General features: G+C 38.9%; 2 long non-coding RNA genes across 3 annotated transcripts; both read right to left on the minus strand.

The window, feature by feature from the left end:
- Positions 1-15,380: 15,380 nt before the first annotated feature.
- Positions 15,381-16,234, minus strand: LOC114567381 (uncharacterized). 2 transcript variants are annotated; one of them, XR_003694167.1, is made up of 3 exons: positions 16,184-16,234; positions 15,785-15,919; positions 15,381-15,559 (listed from the first exon to the last, which is right to left on the minus strand). It is a non-coding gene; the product is annotated as an uncharacterized LOC114567381 (long non-coding RNA). The 2 variants fall into 2 exon arrangements; XR_003694166.1 differs by having other exon boundaries at positions 15,446-15,463.
- Positions 16,235-16,666: 432 nt separating this feature from the next.
- LOC114567357 (uncharacterized) lies at positions 16,667-18,697 on the minus strand. Its single transcript, XR_003694154.1, has 4 exons — positions 18,355-18,697; positions 18,149-18,242; positions 17,862-17,995; positions 16,667-16,812 (listed from the first exon to the last, which is right to left on the minus strand). It is a non-coding gene; the product is annotated as an uncharacterized LOC114567357 (long non-coding RNA).
- Between the last annotated feature and the right edge of the window lie 381 nt (positions 18,698-19,078).

Here is a 19,078-nt window from a genome sequence, read left to right on the forward strand (position 1 = left end):
CTCTTTATTTGTATATTTTATACTGTACAACCAGTAAAACATGTCCAGTTGCCTTTATTCTATACTGTACAACCAGCAAAACATGTCCTGTTCTATTTATTTATGCATTTTATATTTTACAACCAGTCAAACATGTCCTGTTCTCTTCATTCATTTATTTTATACTGTACAACCAGTCAAACATGTCATGTTTTGTAGACATGGTCCTTATTTATTTTATACTGTCCAACCAGAAATACATGTCCGGTTCTCTTTATTTTATACAATACAACCATTCAATCATGTCCTGTTCTCTTTATTCATATATTTTACACTGTACAACAAGTAAAACATGTCCTGTTGTCTTTATTTTATACTGTCCATTCTCTTTATTTATATATTCTATAATGTACAACAAGTGAAACATGTCCCGTTATCTTTATTTATATATTTTATACTGTACAACCAGTAAAACATGTCCTGTTCAGCAGACAAAATATATATATATATATTTTTATTTTTATTTTTATATACATTTTTTTTATTAATTAGGGGTTTAACGTGTATTCGTACCGGACCGTTTTGGTACAGGGCTTTCGGTATGGTGCACATGTGCACCGAATGCAATCTTTTGTGTGCGGAACACACAAACCTATTAAGTGGCGGAAGTCTCCGCGTTCAGTGCAAATCCCGCCCTTCAGCTGATTCTAAAGTTTTCATTGGTCATGTCAATATGTCAATCACTGTACAGATTGCCTACACCAAACGCTGATCTCTAAACCTACCCGCCGTCACTGTAACCTAAACCAATGAAATCGACTGCAGGGCGGGATTTCCGCTGAAGTGGTTTGGGGAAAAAAATAAAAATCACACTGCGCGCTGTACAACAACATACACGACACGCTTAAGCCCAGCGTCTCGCAAGCTAGCGTCATGGCCAATGCAGACAAGCCCGTAGACAGTATGGACAAGCTGGAGCTTGAAGAGCCACCCATATCATTAAGGTCTCCTGTTTGGGAACACTTTGCTTTCCCAGTGAAATACGTCAACGGACAAAGACTAGTCGATAAGACGAAAGCAGTGTGCTGACATTGCTCAGTAATGATCAGGTATGTTTCTGGCAACACTTCAAACTTGTTAACGCACTTGAAAATGCATCACGCGAATGTGAACATCACTACTACAACAAAAAAAATGACCATAATTCAAACGCAGCTCCCGTTGGCATTTAAACAGACCTTTGCTGGTAATTCCGATCGGGCCAATGCAATAACGAAAGCAATTGGTGTTTTTAACAAGAAACAAGCCTACTTTGCAGCTGGTGAAGGAAGAGGTTACCTTATACAAGGCTGTGGACTGCATTTCACTGGATTCCAACCCACTTGAATGGTGGAGGACCAATGAGCCCACACATCCTCATATTGCAAAGTTAGCAAAACACTACCTTGCTGTACCTGCTACCTCGGTCCCAGCTGGAGACATAACTGCCAGCAGATCTGCCCTTTCCGTAGACAATGTGGATAAGTTGATTTTTGTTTTGATAAAAAACATGAAAGTTGAATGAATCTGAGCAGGCCTTTAGCCTGGAGCTGTTAATGCTGCTGTGATTTTTGCGTACCGTTACACCCCTAATATGTATATACACACAGTACTGTGCCAAAGTCTTAGGCAGTTGTGAAAAAATGCTGTAAACTAAGAATGCTTTGAACAATATAAATGTTTTTTGTAATCAACTTACAAAATGCAAAGTGAGCAACCAAAAAAAACATCTAAATCACATCAATATTTGGTGTTACTACCCTTTGCCTTCAAACCAGCATCATTCTTATATGTACACTTGCAAAAAGTCAGGGAAAGTTGAGTAGCGTAGACGCACTGGTCAGCCAAGGAAACTTGTTGCAGCAGATGAAAAACAAATCAAGCTTATTTCCCTTTTAACAACTGAAGATTTCCAGCAGTGCCATCAGCTCAGAACTGGCAGAAACCTGTAGGACCCGGTACACCCATCTACTGTCTGGAGAAGTCTGGCCAGAAGTGGTCTTCATGGAAGAGTTGCAGCCAAAAAGCCATACCTCTGACATAGAAACAAGGCCAAGCGACTCAACTATGCCTGAAAACACCGGAACTGGGGTGCAGAAAAATGGCTGCAGGTGCTCTGGACTGATGAGTCAAAATTTGAAATATTTGGCTGTAGTAGAAAGCATGTTGTTCGCCGAAGGGCTGGAGTGTGGTACAATGAGTGTCTGCAGGCAACAGTGATGCATGGTGGATGTTTCTTGCAAGTTTGGGGCTACATTTCTGCAAATGGAGTTGGAGATCTGGTCAGGATTAATGGTGCCCTCAATACTGAGAAATACAGCCAGATACTTATCCATCAGGGAGGCGTATGATTGGCCCCAAATGTATTCTGCAGCAGTACAATGACCCCAAACCAGTGACAAGGTCATTAAGAACTATCTTCAGCATAAAGAACAAGAATTCCTGGAAGTGATGGCATGGTCCCCACAGAGCCCTGATCTCAGCATCATCAAGTGTGTCGGGGATAACATGAAGAGACAGAAGGATTAGAGGGAGCCTCCATCCATAGGTTTGTGATTAGTTCTCAAAGATGTTTGGAACAACCTACCAGCCGAGTTCCTTCAAAACCTGTGTGCAAGTGTACCTAGATTGATACTGTCTTGAAGGCAAAGGGTGGTCACACCAAATTTTGATTTAGATTGATTTTCTGTTCATTCACTGCTTTTTGTTAATTGATGAAAATAAACTAACATCCATTTTTGAAAGCATTCTTACTTTACAGAATTTTTTCATACCTGTCTAAAATGTTTGCACAGTACTGTATATTATAGGAAATAACCCTACACTGTAACAAATTTACTGTAAAATTTACAGTAACTTACTGGGTAATTGTTGCCAGTAAGTTACTGTGAATACGTTTTACAGTAAGGGTACTGTACTTCCATTTACAGTATTTTGTGTATTCACTGTAAAATAAAAAACAAACACTGATTTTTGTTGTATTTACAGTATTGATTGTTTTAGTGTAGAAGAAAAATAAATACTGTTAAGAATTGTTTTATGTATTGTATGCAATACAGTACTAAACAGTAGATAACCGTCATTCACTGCAAATTCAGTTTCTCATTGTACAATTTAAATACTGTATCACTGCGATTTAAAAATGTTAGCCATCATTAAAAGAATCACCCATATTCTAAAACATTGCAATCAACTGCAGACAATAAGAAAATTGTCAACAGTTCCATCCATCCATCTTCGTCCGCTTATCCGGTGTCGGGTCGCGGGGGGAGCAGCTCCAGCAGGGGACCCCAAACTTCCCTTTCCCGAGCAACATTAACCAGCTCCGACTGGGGGATCCCGAGGCGTTCCCAGGCCAGGTTGGAGATATAATCCCTCCACCTAGTCCTGGGTCTTCCCCGAGGCCTCCTCCCAGCTGGACGTGCCTGGAACACCTCCCTAGGGAGGCGCCCAGGGGGCATCCTTACCAGATGCCCGAACAGTTGTTGTCAACAGTTGTCAACAGTTATTTATTTAAAAACATTTAGTGAACAAACGGTACAACATAAAGGGATAATGGACATTGGACAACATGCCATTATACCATCAAAAGTTAACGCACGTTCTATGTTTGTAATGCAGCCACAACGCCCAGCAGAGCGTGTTAACTTTGGATAGTCTAATGGTGTGAAGTCTATTATCCTGCTTATTCTACTGTTCCTAAATTTAATTTACGACTGAAGAAAACTTTACAAAATGAGGCTATTTCATTCCAAGTTTTGTAAAGTTACAGAGCAAACTGTTACTAGTTCATTCACTAGTTCAGCATAACTGGTTGCTATGACAGAACAATAATATAAATTGAAACAATACGGCAAAAAAATGTAACTACTTTAAAGCCGTGCAAATAACAGATTATTACCACATTCTAAAGAGCAATAAATAACACTATGGCAATATTGAAATAAAATAAAACGAACAATACAATTTTTTTCATATTTAACATTTGCATGAACATTTAAAAACTGAAAGGAAAATAAACTTCCCCTGCCACTTGACAAAGGTCTATGGCCTCTTGCATGCTCCGACCTTGGAAACCTAGAATCCTAGTTGGAGCCCTGAAATTAAAGAAGAAAACACATTAGATCGTCTAAATGGTTTCGAAAACAAACACAACTCTGGGGGAGTTGTAAAATGAGCCTATTTCCAAAAAAAGGGAAGTGTTCTTTTAAGAAATACAACTTTTTATTTAAACAATGTAGGCTACTAGTAATTGGTGAAATTAACATTTAGAAAGATTAATAAATGCTGTAGAAGTGCAGTTTATTAATAGTTAATGTAAACTAATGTAGTTAACTAGAGTTTAATAAATGGAACCATATTGTAAAGTGTTACCAATTTGTTATACACCGATTCAGACGTCTCGTGAGTTCAGTGTTGGACAGAGCAGTTGTTTTAACCATTCATTAAATGTAATCAGTTCAAAGGAGTCAGTTGAGTATCGAACGTGTCATTGGCGGACTACGGCATGCGTTTTATTATCCCGGGAGTTTAGGACATTGCACAAGATTTTTGTCAACACAAACATTTCATCACTGGATAGTTTTTTTTTTTTTTTTTTTTTTTTTTTTTCAGCTGATGCGGGACAATTTTCAGAGTACATAAGGCAACGTTTTGTTTTTTTAGTACAATTCACACCCAGCGGTAATTCAACGGGAAAAAAAATAAATCTCTGAATGCTCGACATGAACTTTGGTCTTCCGATCTTTTACCATTGCGTCAATTCTCAATTCATTTTGATTAATATGCCTGAGGGAGCGAGAGAGAGCAAGACAGTTTGAAGACGATGAGAGTGTGAACGCGGCCAGGGATCTCTCTCTCTCTGCTCGTTCTATCAGTAACACGCACCCTGTCACAAGCGCAGCAGTCATCTACATCACACCGTTCAAATGGCTTTAGTGGGACAAAAATTTGCTTTGCCAGCTGAGAGAAATGGAGGGGGAGTTATTCGTTTCCTTTTAACACCATTTAAAAAATGTAAAATGAATAATGAAACGCAATGTGGCAGGCAGCCGGTGTTGATTCTGTGGCGCACTGCCACAAATTAGTATGTGTGGGAAACACAGATTTTTAAGTTTAATGGCTTTAATAGGGCTGGGCAAAAAAAAAAACCGATTTTTCGATTAATCGTTTTTTTTTTTTAAATGTGGTCGATTCAAAATGTATATTTTTTCCATATTCAAGGCTCTAATTTCGGCATGGTCTTTCACATTTTAATCATTCCCGCTGGTCTCCCACTTATAATGCAGTAAATTCCTGCAAACATTGATTCATTTTAGCTTGTAGGTTGGGTATATTAATCCACACAGATTCTAAAACCAAATCAGTCATTTTAAAATGTTTTCCAAGACACAATATCACAGTGTGTAGCGGTGCTGGGTCTTCTCTCTCTCTCTCTCTGCACAAGGCAAGCGCTGAGGAGGCGATATACACTCTCGCGTTTCGGGAGTGACCATATAATGAAACGGTAATGTATCCGTGCACTAGTTCTTAAAGTGAACGCAGTCATATACGTCTGTCATTCATTTTGTTGTTGAAACAACAAAAGACAGCTTTAATTGTTAGGAATCAGAATTTATAGCCTAATATTTAATTTAGTCAGGACTAATAGACTATCCAGTGTTATTTTACATTTAATTACTTTATTCAGTTTCTGTAGTATTTCTGAATACTAGTGTTAGACCAACCCAAACACTTTTATCTTTATTTGTATCTTTATTCTATTTTAATTATTTATGCTACCTTTTTCAATTGAATTCAAAGATTGACATTCAAGCTTCCATGTGTTTCATAAACTCTTAACAAAATTACCCGCCGCCTTGGAAACAGCATCTCATGAGCATATTTTTATGCTATTAAATAGCTCTTTTTATTATTAAACGCGTCCCGCAGTTTAGCAACAGTAGCCTATACTGCATTTGACGTGATACAGATTTCTTTTAACACACTTTCAGATGCTCATTCATGTTTATCTTGCACTGTAACCGCTATTAAAAGGTGGAAGAGAAGATCATGTGCTGCTGCTTATCTATTCTTGAACTGCGCCAAAGCGATCTCACGCCACAGCACCAAAACGGTACTTATGTTTTAAGAAAATGGACGTAAATTCAATTCTGAGACTGTTTCATATGAATAGTAACAAAACACAAAGATTATGGTGAGTTATTGGATGGGAAGCGTGCTACAATGTTCCATTCATCAGCTGAAAACAGGATGACTAATCGATTCAATCGACTGATCAATATCGATTTTGTAAAAATGAGAATAGATTACAATCTAAAAATATATATTTTTTTTTACCCAGCTCTAATAAATAAGGTAACAGTTTGTTTTACTTGCATACAGACCCTTTCCAAAAAATTAGAATATCATGGAAAAGTTAATTTATTTCAGGAATTCAACGTATAATGTGAAACTAATATATTATATAGACTCCTTGCTTGCAAAGTGAGATATTCCAAGCTTTTATTTGTTATAATTTTGATGATTATGGCTTACAGCTTGTGAAAACTACAAAAATCAAAATTAATCCCATGGTCATTGAACCAGGTTTTGGTTCTTTTGGCAGTGTGGGCAGGTGCTTCCTTCAGCAGAAAAGCTTTATGGAGATGCTTTATGAAGATGATTTTCCAGCAGGATTTTCACCTGCCCACACTGCCAAAATAACCAACACCTGGTTCAATGACCATGGGATTACTGTGTAACTACTGTGTGATTTCATGTAATATTCAGATTTTCTGACATTTAGATTTTGTGGTTTTCACAAGCTGTAAGCCATAATCATCAAAATTATAACAAATAAAGGCTTGCAATATCTTACTTTGCAAGCAATGAGTCTATATATTAGTTTCACATTTTAACTAGAATTCTTTCTTAGAATTTTTTGGAAAGGGTCAGTATGATTTAGTCAATCAAGAGCATTCAACAAGTCTCTCTCTCTCGTCAGTTAACGTTGATAAGCTACATTATGTCTTGTTTGACTTTCTTTGCCATTTACATCTGAGCGAACTACAAACTTTACAATGACGTCTGGTTAAAGGGATGCACTCGATCAGCTCACGCATCTGTCCCGCTGCACGTTCAATCCACGGCGCGTTTTTCTCTTATCAGCTCGGGCACCAAAGCAAAGTTATTACTATATTTCGGTTTAATATTCCACTAGTAAGACAGATTTACTTCATAGACTGCCTTTTTTTATCCCCATTATACCCTCTGTTGTCAGTGCTTCTGTTTCTAAACACAAACACTGTTTACACGCCTGGTATCGGTTGTTGGTATCAGAGTAAAAAAAATATTTTTACAAGTACATTGAGCTCAGTATTCGGCCCGATATCGATACCGGTGCATCCCATCTAATTATTATCAAATTATGATTAATTATATTATACCCACATATACCTATATTATTAATTATATTATAATTATTATTAAAGAGCTTGAGCTGAGGATTACGATGAGCTGAGGATTACGATGAGGTCATTACGTCAAAAGGTTGCACTCGATATCGCCGATCCGCCAGCGATATTAAGCGCGACCTTCCGACGTAATGACGTAGTTCTCAGCTCAATCCAAACAATTGTAGTTAAAGTATATAAATTATTCTCTTCTTTTTTTGAAAATGACAGATCGTTTCGCTAGACAAGACCCTAATCCTCAGCTCGGATCCTGCAAAGCCCGTTGAAGCACTTCAAAGACCTTTTAAACTGCATTGATTTGGACTTCAAAACATTGGTTACAATTGAAGTCCATTATTCAAAAAATGTACAGAACGGTTTCCTCAAAAATCTTAATTTCTCTTACACTGAGGAAAGCAAGACATGGATATCTTGGATGGCATTGGGGTGAGTCAGATATCAGGAAATTTTCATTTTGAGGTGATCTAATCCTTTAAGCAGCATTAACTGGTTTGGTGATAGAAAAACAATCAGTGATACAGGCATAGCAAGCAATCTGAAATAGCAATCATGACATTATAGGTGGCTACAAAAGATGAGACAGTACTCCACATAACTTAAGTTTTTGAAGTGACTGCTGTTCCTGACTGGTGCAGAGGCAGAGAATGACATGACACAAACTGCATTCACTAGTGTTTTCCAGAAACTTTGCTTTGCTTGTGCCCTATACATTCAAAGGATTCGTTAACATTGAATGTGAAACTTACCGAGCATGATGATCCTTGGAGTGATTGGGAGAGACAGCTGGGCCTCTGCGTCTGCGGGAGTGGTAGTCTCCTATGCCAGCAAAGATAAGAGTTACTTGAAACAAGGTGGTATATTATCTCTAGGTAAAAAAAGCTTTTTGAAATTTGATAAGGAAGCAATGAGACCTTCTGTTGCTCCGAAGGTTTGTACATGTTTACACAAACAAATTAACTAAGTACCACGATAAACTTATCAATTACATCAAAATATTGTGCACACAGTGGACAACTGTGACTTTACCCAGCATTTACCCAAGAATAGAGATAGAAGCTTGCACCATGTGGGTTATATTGTGAGGTGAGGTCTATCAAGGAAAAAGTGCTCAACCACCAATAACAAATGTAACACAAACCTGTATTTACTTGAACAATTAGAGGCTCATCAACCTGCATTAACAATTTGGGGGGTGTAAAATGTCTCTCTAATCAGGGAAAATGACTTTCGCAATAAATGTGACAATTATTTGTTGAAAACTCTAAATAAAAGATTTAAATAATTAAGGAACTTACATCAGCAATGAGAAAAAGGGACTCCTCTTGCTCTTTGAAGTGTGCCAACATCACAAGCAGCGCTGCTAGGCCATCAGATCCTTCTCGGTCCTTCTTTATGGCTTCCTTCAGCACAGCTCTTACTTCTTTCCTCCACTTTGTAATCTGACTACTGAAGAAATCCAGGAGTCTTTTACCCTTTTTGTCCAAATCTTCATTCAGTCTTGTGTATAGTTCAACATTGGTGAGAGTGGTGAAGTGTGACAATAAAAACGTCTGTGAAAAGAGAAATGGCCACTCTTTACCCACATCCAGAATGCTTGGGGAAGGCTTTGCGTTAATATATTCCCGCTGTTTGGCGTAAGTGATTGCCATTAGGTCTTTAACTCTTCCTCTCTCAGTGCCCTTGAGTCCCTCTCGGCTGAATATAGCCATCATCTCAAGCTTCTTTTCCTCGAATGATACTGATGTTTCCCCATCTGGAGTCACTGACTAAAGTGGAGAACACCTTTTCTTCTCTCCTCTCTGCACAACATAACAAGTTGCATTGGATCAATGGAAGACCTGTTGTGTGGTGCAATCTCTGCAAGTGTCATGTACATGGCCAGTATTTTGTTTTTTTCTGCCTGAGCCCAGTGGGTTCACAACTTCGAAAGAATCCTGATAGAAGATGAGAGACAATGAAGATGGTGAATATTGTAAAAGTATATTCTCTTTAGTTTCTACAATCTCTCACATCTTCCAGAACATCAGGATTTTTTTCTGTGTCAGCTTTAACTTGGGCATACTGCTCTTTAACAGAGTTCTGAGTGAGGAGTGTTTTTATTGTATCCTTGATGGGCACATACTGGTAGAACCTCTCTTTGCCTTTAGCATCAATGCCCAAATAAGTCTTGACCTGATCAACATGTCTAAATCTGCTCTTAAAGAAGGTTTTACGGGTTTGATCTGTTCTAAACACTCCTTCGTTGCACATTTTCAGAAGGTTGTCGTTTGAGAGATTATTAAGGAGCCTGTTAATATCACTTTCAGGCACATTTAGATTGGTTAACTCTTCATGCATCCTAGAATATAGATGAGTCAAACCAGTGTTGTGCACCTCTTGTATTTCCTCTATTAAGGTCTGAATTGTACTGGCTGGTAACAGCATTTTAGCCTGCATTCGGAGATAAAACATGGCCAGATTGGATTCATAAAATCATCTGTGTTCACTTCATTTGTTTTGTCATTATCATCGTCAAAGGTTGTCTCAAAAGTGTGATCTAGTTCACTGTCTGATGACATGGAGGCACAGGTGACTTTAGTACTAGCACTGGTAGAACTTTGGCTAATACGTGGAGAACTAGATATACTCTTGTGTTTCCGATTCAAGTGTGAGGCAAAGGTTGAACGGACACGAAAATGTTTTAAACAATTAATATAAGGGCATGACCATCTTTAATATGACAATGAAGATGTTCACGTAAACTTGGAAAATTTGCTCACACAGTTACAACCTTCAACAGTGCAAGCCAAATCAACTCCATCAATTTTCCTTTTAAGTCCTGGTTTAACTGTCTTCTTGTGAAAGCGGTACATGTGGCTTTGAACGGCACTACGCGTCACAAAAGTGGCAAAGCATTTTGCTACGCCACATGGAAATCTAAAGTTAGCTAGATTTCTGTGTATGCTCAAATGACGAACAAATGCAGTTATTGAAACTGTGGTGAAATTACAGTGCTTGCATGAGTAATTCATTTTGACGGCAAGCTAACTGGTTATACTCCTAGCGCTACATGTATACATGTGGCTTTCCACAGCCTGCTCCTAGTAGTGATGGTAAAGTTACTTACTGGTTTTCTGGAAGTCCCAATAAGCAGTTGGTGAAGGATCCGCGATTCCAAAATGGAAACTCCGGCAGACAAAAAAATAAATCTTCTCCTGTCTGACGTTAGTTGCTACCAGTAATTAACGTAACTGTTACCTGCAACATTAAGTTATTTAACGGCTGTGAAAACGTCTCCGTCAGAGCTGAATTCCCTGAATTCCTCTCAGGCAAAAAAGTGAAAGATAACACAAAGACGAAAACAAAATAAATACAACCACAAGACAAAAGCCGTGTATAAAGAAACGTAAATTTGAGTAATAGTCTTATCAACTGAGCCGTGAAAACGTCTCAGTAGGAGCTCTCACGGAAAAGTTTTTGCTGAATTCCTCTCAGGCAAAAGCGAAAGAAATCAACACAAAGACGAAAACAAACTAAATACAGCCACAAGACAAAGCCGTGTGTAAAGAAACGTAAATTTGAGTATTAACGGAGCTTAGCTGTCACTGACGACGAGTCAGAAATTCAAATGCTGCTTCTTTCGCGCTTTTTTCCCACAGATTCTAGAGCTTTCTAGACTGGGTAAAAACCCCGCCCACTCTGTCGGCGCTTTGATTTTGCCCTGCAGCTCAGAAACAGCTCTGGAAACTTGCACGTTTATCTCTTCTGCTTCCGAAGATGAAAAGATAACACTGATTTTTGTAAAATAAAAATCCCATCGTACGTATCGTATGAGTTAACCAGACAGCCTCAATTCTGGCAAGTAATGCATATGACATAGCCTACCCAAAATAAAATGGAACTGTTCATAAGTCATTCTGAATAGACACATAACCAACATATTTAGAAAGCTTTGGCTCAAGTTCAAAACTCAAAATTAATCAGATGTTATTAATATTGAGATATAAAAACAACAAATTAAGAATATATTAAATGTATAAAAATATTAATATTTTAATATTCATAGCCTATACATAATTATGTGAATGTAGTATTGCAACTTATAACCAAAGGTCATGCTTCATTTAAAATCTGAGGATGATATCTCAAAAAAATGTTTATGAAGCCTATATTTTTAGACCATGTCAGGGGAGACTTTGGAAAAGTTTAAGATAAGGCTTATCAAATATTTTATTTTCCTGTTAACACCCATTTACACCCAAACGCCCATTTACAGTCACAAAACAAACAAAAAATATTCTTGGAATCTTATGCGAAGTCTTTAAAAATATTTATAGAAAGCTCCAGGTGCATCAGAGTACAAGTTACATGAGACATTTTAATTTATTAATATTACACTTTTACTTAAAGCTCACCATCGAGTATTTATATCATATTCCGGTAATGAAACAATAATCTGGGGCTGTCCATGTAAAAGGGGTACAAAGAAAGATATGATTTAAAAAAAAGAAATTACAGTAGTTAACTTTACTATTTACAGTACTATAGTGGCTAATTGTGATTTTTTTTTTTTACAGTAATGCTTTGACTACTGTGATGTCAACTGTAATGCATGGACTACTGTGATTTTTAAGGTCTTACTGTAAACTTCACAATATTTTACTGTAATCTGTAACTGTAAATCTTATACAGTAATGTTACTGTGAAATCTACAGTAAATAACTGTAGATTTCACAGCCATTTTGAGCTCAAGTACAATATAATAAATAAAATGCACATTATATTCAAACAAATACAGTTAGCAGTGATTCTTACCGAGTGCAGCAGATATCTTGGCCATGCATGGTGAGTTGCTTTCACCACTACCTCCTGAAAATTGAAATGCAAGGTATTATACATGTGTTCTGCCTTTTATGATTTGTCAACAAACAGAGGTGGGCGTTGTCATCTTACACTTACTGGACTTTCTGCTGCGCTGGGCCAGTTGTTGCCCTACCACTGCTCTTGACACGTCCCTCATCCTTGCCCAGAGTAAGGCATTTTTTGGCCTATTTCAACACCTTCTGGAGCCATACATGAACAATATTTTATGAATGCAACGACTTCTGTCAAGTAGCTCTTAACTGTCGTCAGTTTTAGGTTTTGGTCGGTCAGATCTGCTGTAAATCTTGAAATCCAAAAATATCAATTAGGTCATGTCTTCTACTCTTTTAAAAACTGATAATCCTTACAATTTTGTACTTTCTTCCGGATTCGTCTGTAGTCTTTAAGGAACAGATAGTTAACATGTGGAACAGCTGGCTCAGACATGAATCTCAGGAAGATACGAACGTGGTTAGCTCGCTGCCGGGCATTCTCTTGTATTTTCCGTGTGGAATTGTAACCTTCAGAGTTCTTTTTGAATTGCTCCACCAGTTTTACTAAAAATACAAGAATATACTTTTACAACACACAACTGAATTAAAAATGTAAAATAAATCTCATCTTATTTAATGACCCGTAATAAATAAGAAAATATATTTCATTAATTTTTCATCCCTGCTTTATTTTCAATGTCTGGACCTGACGCCACAGTTTTACTTTAAGTGCTTTTACTTTGAAGATGTACTAATATTGTCTCTTAGCTCAGGCTTTTTTTGGACAGATTTTGTCCAGAAAACCTCAATGTTTATAAACGCAGGCCCTATTGTATCGGCTGACTCTTTAGCGGCGTTACACCCATCTAGTGTAGGTTATGAAATGTCTGTATCGTCACTGCGCTGCATTTTTATGAACTATGATCCAGCAGGCTCCGTCTTACACGATATTACTCAACCAACTGAAGTTGGTTGCATTTAATAACTTCTAATGTGTTTTTCGCCGTGGCGGCCGCAGTAACAGAGTTACCAGCGGAAACACTGGTACCAATACAGGTTTCCCTCTCATACTTAATATACAGCTGTGTTAATAACAATTAAAACTGTAGACAAATGTCGGGAGTTTGGACCAGCGGCGCTGTGTCTCTCCATGTTGCAGGTGAGCCGGCCGGTGTGTGAGTGATTGGGGGGGGCCTGTGTGGAGGAGAGATCCAAACACAGGCACGGCTTTCCAGAAGGAATGGGTCATGTAACGCAACATTAAACCATATCGATAGAAACGACATCGCTGCGTTAGTGGAGAGGCAGTGGTTGCGAGGACATTAGGTGGACCGGTGCGACCTAGGAAAAATCTTAGTCGCACCCTTTCAAATTTTGGTCGCATTTGCGACCAAATTTGTCACACTCTCGAGCCCTGTTGGCAATAAAACCCTTTCTGATTCTGAATAAGGTTATAAAGTGGCAGCGACCAGCCTCTTTCTAGATTGCAACGAAAGGCAGGATTTCATTCTGAAATCAGGCTGTCAAGCGCTTCATTTTTTAATCACGATTAATCGCCAAATTTGTATAGTTAATCACAAGTCATCGCATGTTTTATCACATGAATACAATTCTATTATTTTGCATTTCAACAGTTTTTTTTTTAAGTACATATTAACAACGGAAAGCAATTTTTACCAGTGTGTCTCGGTTGGTAATCAAATTCATGCAAAATAAGTTACTTTTTGGACTTCGATTTGTATCTATTTTTTATTTATTTACTGCATCAAAAAGAAACGTTTGAATCGGTCACTCTTGCACAATTCCTCCAAGTCCCTAACCTAACTGAGATGTAACCCTAACACTTTGCTTATACAGTACAAACAAAATGGGGCTGGATACTGTACCATACATATAATAATAATAATAATAATAATAATAATAATAATAATAATAATACCAAGACGTGTCCTGTAAAAAATCAGCCTTTGCATCAGACACGTCGCAGTTAAGATCCCTCCCATTCAACATCCCTCCCATTCAACATCAATAATAAAAAAAAAAGTTCCATATATAACGTCACCGTGTTGTCGATTCGGAACCCATCAGCTGTTAGATCGGCATTCTTTTCTGGTTTTATGACTGAGTTTAGAAATTACATGAATTCAATTAAAAACGCTAAGGCCGGGAGAACTCCGGATCTATATGAGTCGTGTGTGACTTCAAATACTTATTAATAAGATTTTATTATTCTACGTATTTATTTCTCTGCCTACCAGCTTGTCCACTCAGGCCTTGTGACTGCGGCTGCACCCCTGTACACTGATGTAATGTTGTATGTCATTCGTTCTTTGTATTTTGAACTGTATCTGTCGGTATTGTTGTGTATGTATAAATAAATTAATTAATTAATAATACGCTACCTGCGGCCGCTTGGCTCTCGTGAGATTGTCGTTGCCTACGCGTGCGTGATGTCAGAGCAACGCTCCAACTCCATTCAAGTCTACCTGCTTTTTAATCAGACAATACGGCCAACGTAAGCTACGTCACAAGGAATGGCTGTTGGTGCAAACATTGACAAGCAAACCCAGTGGACGTTATTATCAAATAAACAAAGCAACAGGAATACACAATATCCTTGTCTCAGCACCTCAATTACAATCATTAAATAATGAAAAAGAGCTGAATGTGCAGGTTAGGGCTATTAACGTGTGTTGTTAAATGTTGTAAGATGGTCATTTGGCTCCACCTAGTGACCAAAAGTCGTTAGCTTAGAGTTATAAGTTTCTATCTCCGTTTAGGCTACTTCTGAGATATTGAGCATCAAAGTCTTCACATCCCAGCTATTTTGTGATATGGAACCTTTTTATGCCATTAATAACTAAGAAAATATTTTTTTTACAAAAATACCACACAGGCATTAATAAAGGATCAGATTATGTCAAACTCAATTTCGGCCAAAAGTGGAGATAGAACCTTATAATTCTAAGCTCACAAAGTTTATTCTGCAGCACATGAGCTAAATTCAGCAATAGGCACAATGTTAAGAATAATACATAAACCATATCTAGTAAAAAGACAAAAGGAAGCAATATTGAATTCAAACATAATAGAACATTTATTTTCAATTCAACACACATATTTGACTAGTCACACTATCAATTTGATGTCCTCTTTCTGTGGAGACAGAACATTAGTTGGGACAGTGATCATTATTACACAATACATTATTGACCACTCAATTCATAGATACCAGGTCTGGACCCCACCGCTCTGAAATGACAGCAAAACAATAACATCTGTTTTTACAAAAGTGCAAGATGCATAACGTCATATCGTGAAGAGCTTTTAAATGCCGGTCGAGACGGATGTATTTTTGTCCGTGGCACGGTGTCGCTGGGCAGCCTAGTGGGCCCGCCTATCTAAATAAACAGAGTCGTACATTTTAAGCACAATAATCAGCAGCCTGTGTTTCTGTGTGAGTGCCATTTAACTTACCTTCCAGAAGCCATTCCCAGCAGGAGCCTGCGTTCTGTGCCATCAGTCACACAGTGAAAATCCCAGAGATGCTGCGGTCTATTGGCGTAGCTGTCTCTGCACAACGGGCAAGGTTTCATTGTTTCCTTTTGTTTTCTGTGGAGAGTCAACAGGTGAAGCTCATGATAGAAACTGTGACAAGTAGAGATTAGATTAGATTAGACTTTATTCATCCCACCATGGGGAAATTGACTTGTAACAGCAGGAGAACATAACATACACAAAATAGAAAAGGCAAGTAGATTTAATAATATGCCATTAAATAACAGCAAAAGTAATTCACACACATTCAAAGTCTGTATTTCTTTGCAATAATTTTACAACTCTATTAGTATGACGAGTGTATAATAAGACACTCACCAGCGATCCAAAGTATAATGAGAACAAGTTGTTTGCCGCGTCTACTCCTCTTCAGCATCCAATCTCCTCCGGGACTGTAGTTGTTGAGTTGCAGGGCCATTTATATGAAGACACAGGCAGCCTATGAAAATGGAGGGCACATCCCACTTTGGAAGGCCCGCCTACATGTTGTGAATACGTCTTGAAGCAGCATATTAGGAAGACGGTTTGATGAGCATGCTTTGGAAAGGATGTAACCAGACTGATTCAGACGTCCTTACCAAGACGCCATGGACTCGGCGTTCAGAAGCATCAAATCTCCGCAAATTTACGGTATGTTTTAAAAAAACTGTTTTTTACTACTTGAAAACGGAAAAAGGAAACAATACATTTGATACAAACAAACCATTTATTCAATATTTTAAATTACCTACATACACAACTATACAAATAAAATATGAAAAAAAGATATAAACAAATATATACATATATACATATAAACAAAGGACACAATGGTGGCGGACAGCCAGCAGGTGAGGGAGAGCCAGCAGTCGGTGGTGACCCGGCTACCTGAGGCTGAGGTGGTTGTGGTGTAGCTACAGAGGCAGCTTCTCCACGGACAGAAGGACCTGCCTCCTCTTTCCCAGCTTCTGAGAGACAGGTTGTATACAGTTACTCTAATCTGACCACTTTTTTCAGTAACTAGTAATCTAACGCATTACTATTTCCAAACCAGTAATCGGATTAAAGTCACTGTGTGTTACTATTTGTCATTTTCCTTAGTAAAATATATATTTTTGCTTTCTTCTTGCTCTTGGGGAGTGAAGTCACGTATGCGACAAGTCACGTTTTCAGCATGTGGACAGTTCACGTGTACCACGCAGCGACACAAAAACGTAAACAACAATGGAGAGAGGAGAGAGATGTGCGTTTTCTAGCTGGAAATACAGTCACTATTTAGAGTTTGTGTCAGCTAAAGACGGCAACATTAAGGTTGGTTGTACACTCTGTGCTGGTGGCGACTACGTCAAATTTGAAGAAACATTTGGAGTCGCAGCGCTGCAGTCAAACTTACAGAGCAAGTCCCAGCAGGTGGTGCGAAGCAGAGAGAAGGAGGTCCCCCCACCACCCAAACAACAAAAGCTGGACTTCGGTGCAAAACCAGTAAGTGGGGGAGAGTTGAAGAAGTTGGTCGGGCAGTAGGCCTATGTTGTAGCGGAAATGCTGCCCTTAAACAGGGTTGACTCGCTCTCTTTCGTGCCATAATAAACCAGATCCCTACTACTGGCAACGTTGAGCTGCCTCACAGTAAACCGTTTTTATGTTGAGGCTGTAGGGGTGTTGTCGGCAGCTGCTGCATGTAACTAATAAAGTAACTTGGAATCTAACTTTGTTACTTTTAAAATCAAGTAATCTGTAAAGTAATTAAGTTACTTTTTCAAAGTAACTGTGGCAACACTGTGTATAAACATATGCATCTTTTCACCGCAATGCACGACACAGATCCGGAAAGATGTACCTCTGTTACCCAATCAGTACGGACAAAGTTACACTGAGCTTGTGAAGCTGTAAGTAGACAATCAGCTATTAGAGCCACTACTGGAATGAGAGGCAGATCCGCTCTGGTAAGTATTCATTAATAGGTATGAATTAGTCTGACAGCAAACATTACAGCAAGGATTTTGAAGTTCAAACTCACCATGGAGTTCCTCACCAACGGACAGCAGCGATTGCTGAATCAGCTGTATTTCTTTTTTTTCATTTTTGATTTTTAGAAGCCTTTCATTCACTGCAACCTTTCGCTGGCTCAGCAATAAATGTCCTCGCCTTCTTCTGTGAACAAAGAACATAAGCTGAGACGTTGATCCACAGCTGACTGACAAATATAAATTACGGACCACTCACTCAAATGTCAATGTATACCAGGTCACCGAAATGAAAGCAAAGAAATACCATATGTTCAATATAAAAAGAGCAAAAGCCTACTGCCATGTTGTGCATGTTGACCAGGTGGCAGTCCAACCGCGAGAATGTCAAACCGTGGCACTTCACGTCTGGGCAGCTCAGTCGGCCTCCATATCTGCACACACACCATATTGCCACACACAATATTGTTACACATTGCCAGGACATCATCAGCACCAGTAATCAGCTGTGTGTGTGTGTGTGTGTGTGGGGGGGGATACACTGACCTTCCGGATGCCAGGCCTAGCATCAGCCTCCTCTCCTCCCAGTCCGTGACACCATGCACATTTCTTTAGTGCCCGGACAATTTGGCATATTGGCCCTGGCACTCCGGGCACTTTTTGTCATTTTCTGTGTGTGCAATGTAAAAGCAAACATCAAACATGTGGAGAAATAAGTCAACAGCTGAAACACAAGATTGAACTATTAAAAAGTATGGCGCATGCAGCATTACTCCTGTAACAAATTGAAGGGGTATGGACTACCCCATCACGCAATCGACTGCAAAGAGCTATTCCGTCACTTAGCGCACAGTGCAGCGGGCTCTGGTTGTGAAGGGTTAGGGGGAAATAAGTCTCGTCGCCGGAGGCTTTAAATGCACAAACCACTGACCGGGAACAAGACCCCGGGGGGCCCCCCAGGCAGGGGACAACCCAGCACACAAGTGCCTATAAATGCGTTATCACCTGTTTCAGTTGGAGACTAGGCAGAGAGGCAGGAGTAAAGACAAGACGCAGGCTATGGTAGGTGTGGAGGTCAGGGTAAGATTAGGTAAGTGTGGTTAGGGGAAAGGGGAATGGGAGGGTGGGATTGGGAAAGGTATAGGGTTAGGAATGATTTATCACGATGAAACCCCCCGCTTCGTCCGACAACTGAGCAGTTCGATAGGGAATCAAAGGCAAGGGTACGGGCCGGCGCACGTCAGTGATAAGTTCTCAATTCCAGCAATAT

The sequence above is a fragment of the Perca flavescens genome, chromosome 13 (genome assembly GCF_004354835.1).
Source record: "Perca flavescens isolate YP-PL-M2 chromosome 13, PFLA_1.0, whole genome shotgun sequence".
Lineage (NCBI taxonomy): Eukaryota > Metazoa > Chordata > Actinopteri > Perciformes > Percidae > Perca > Perca flavescens.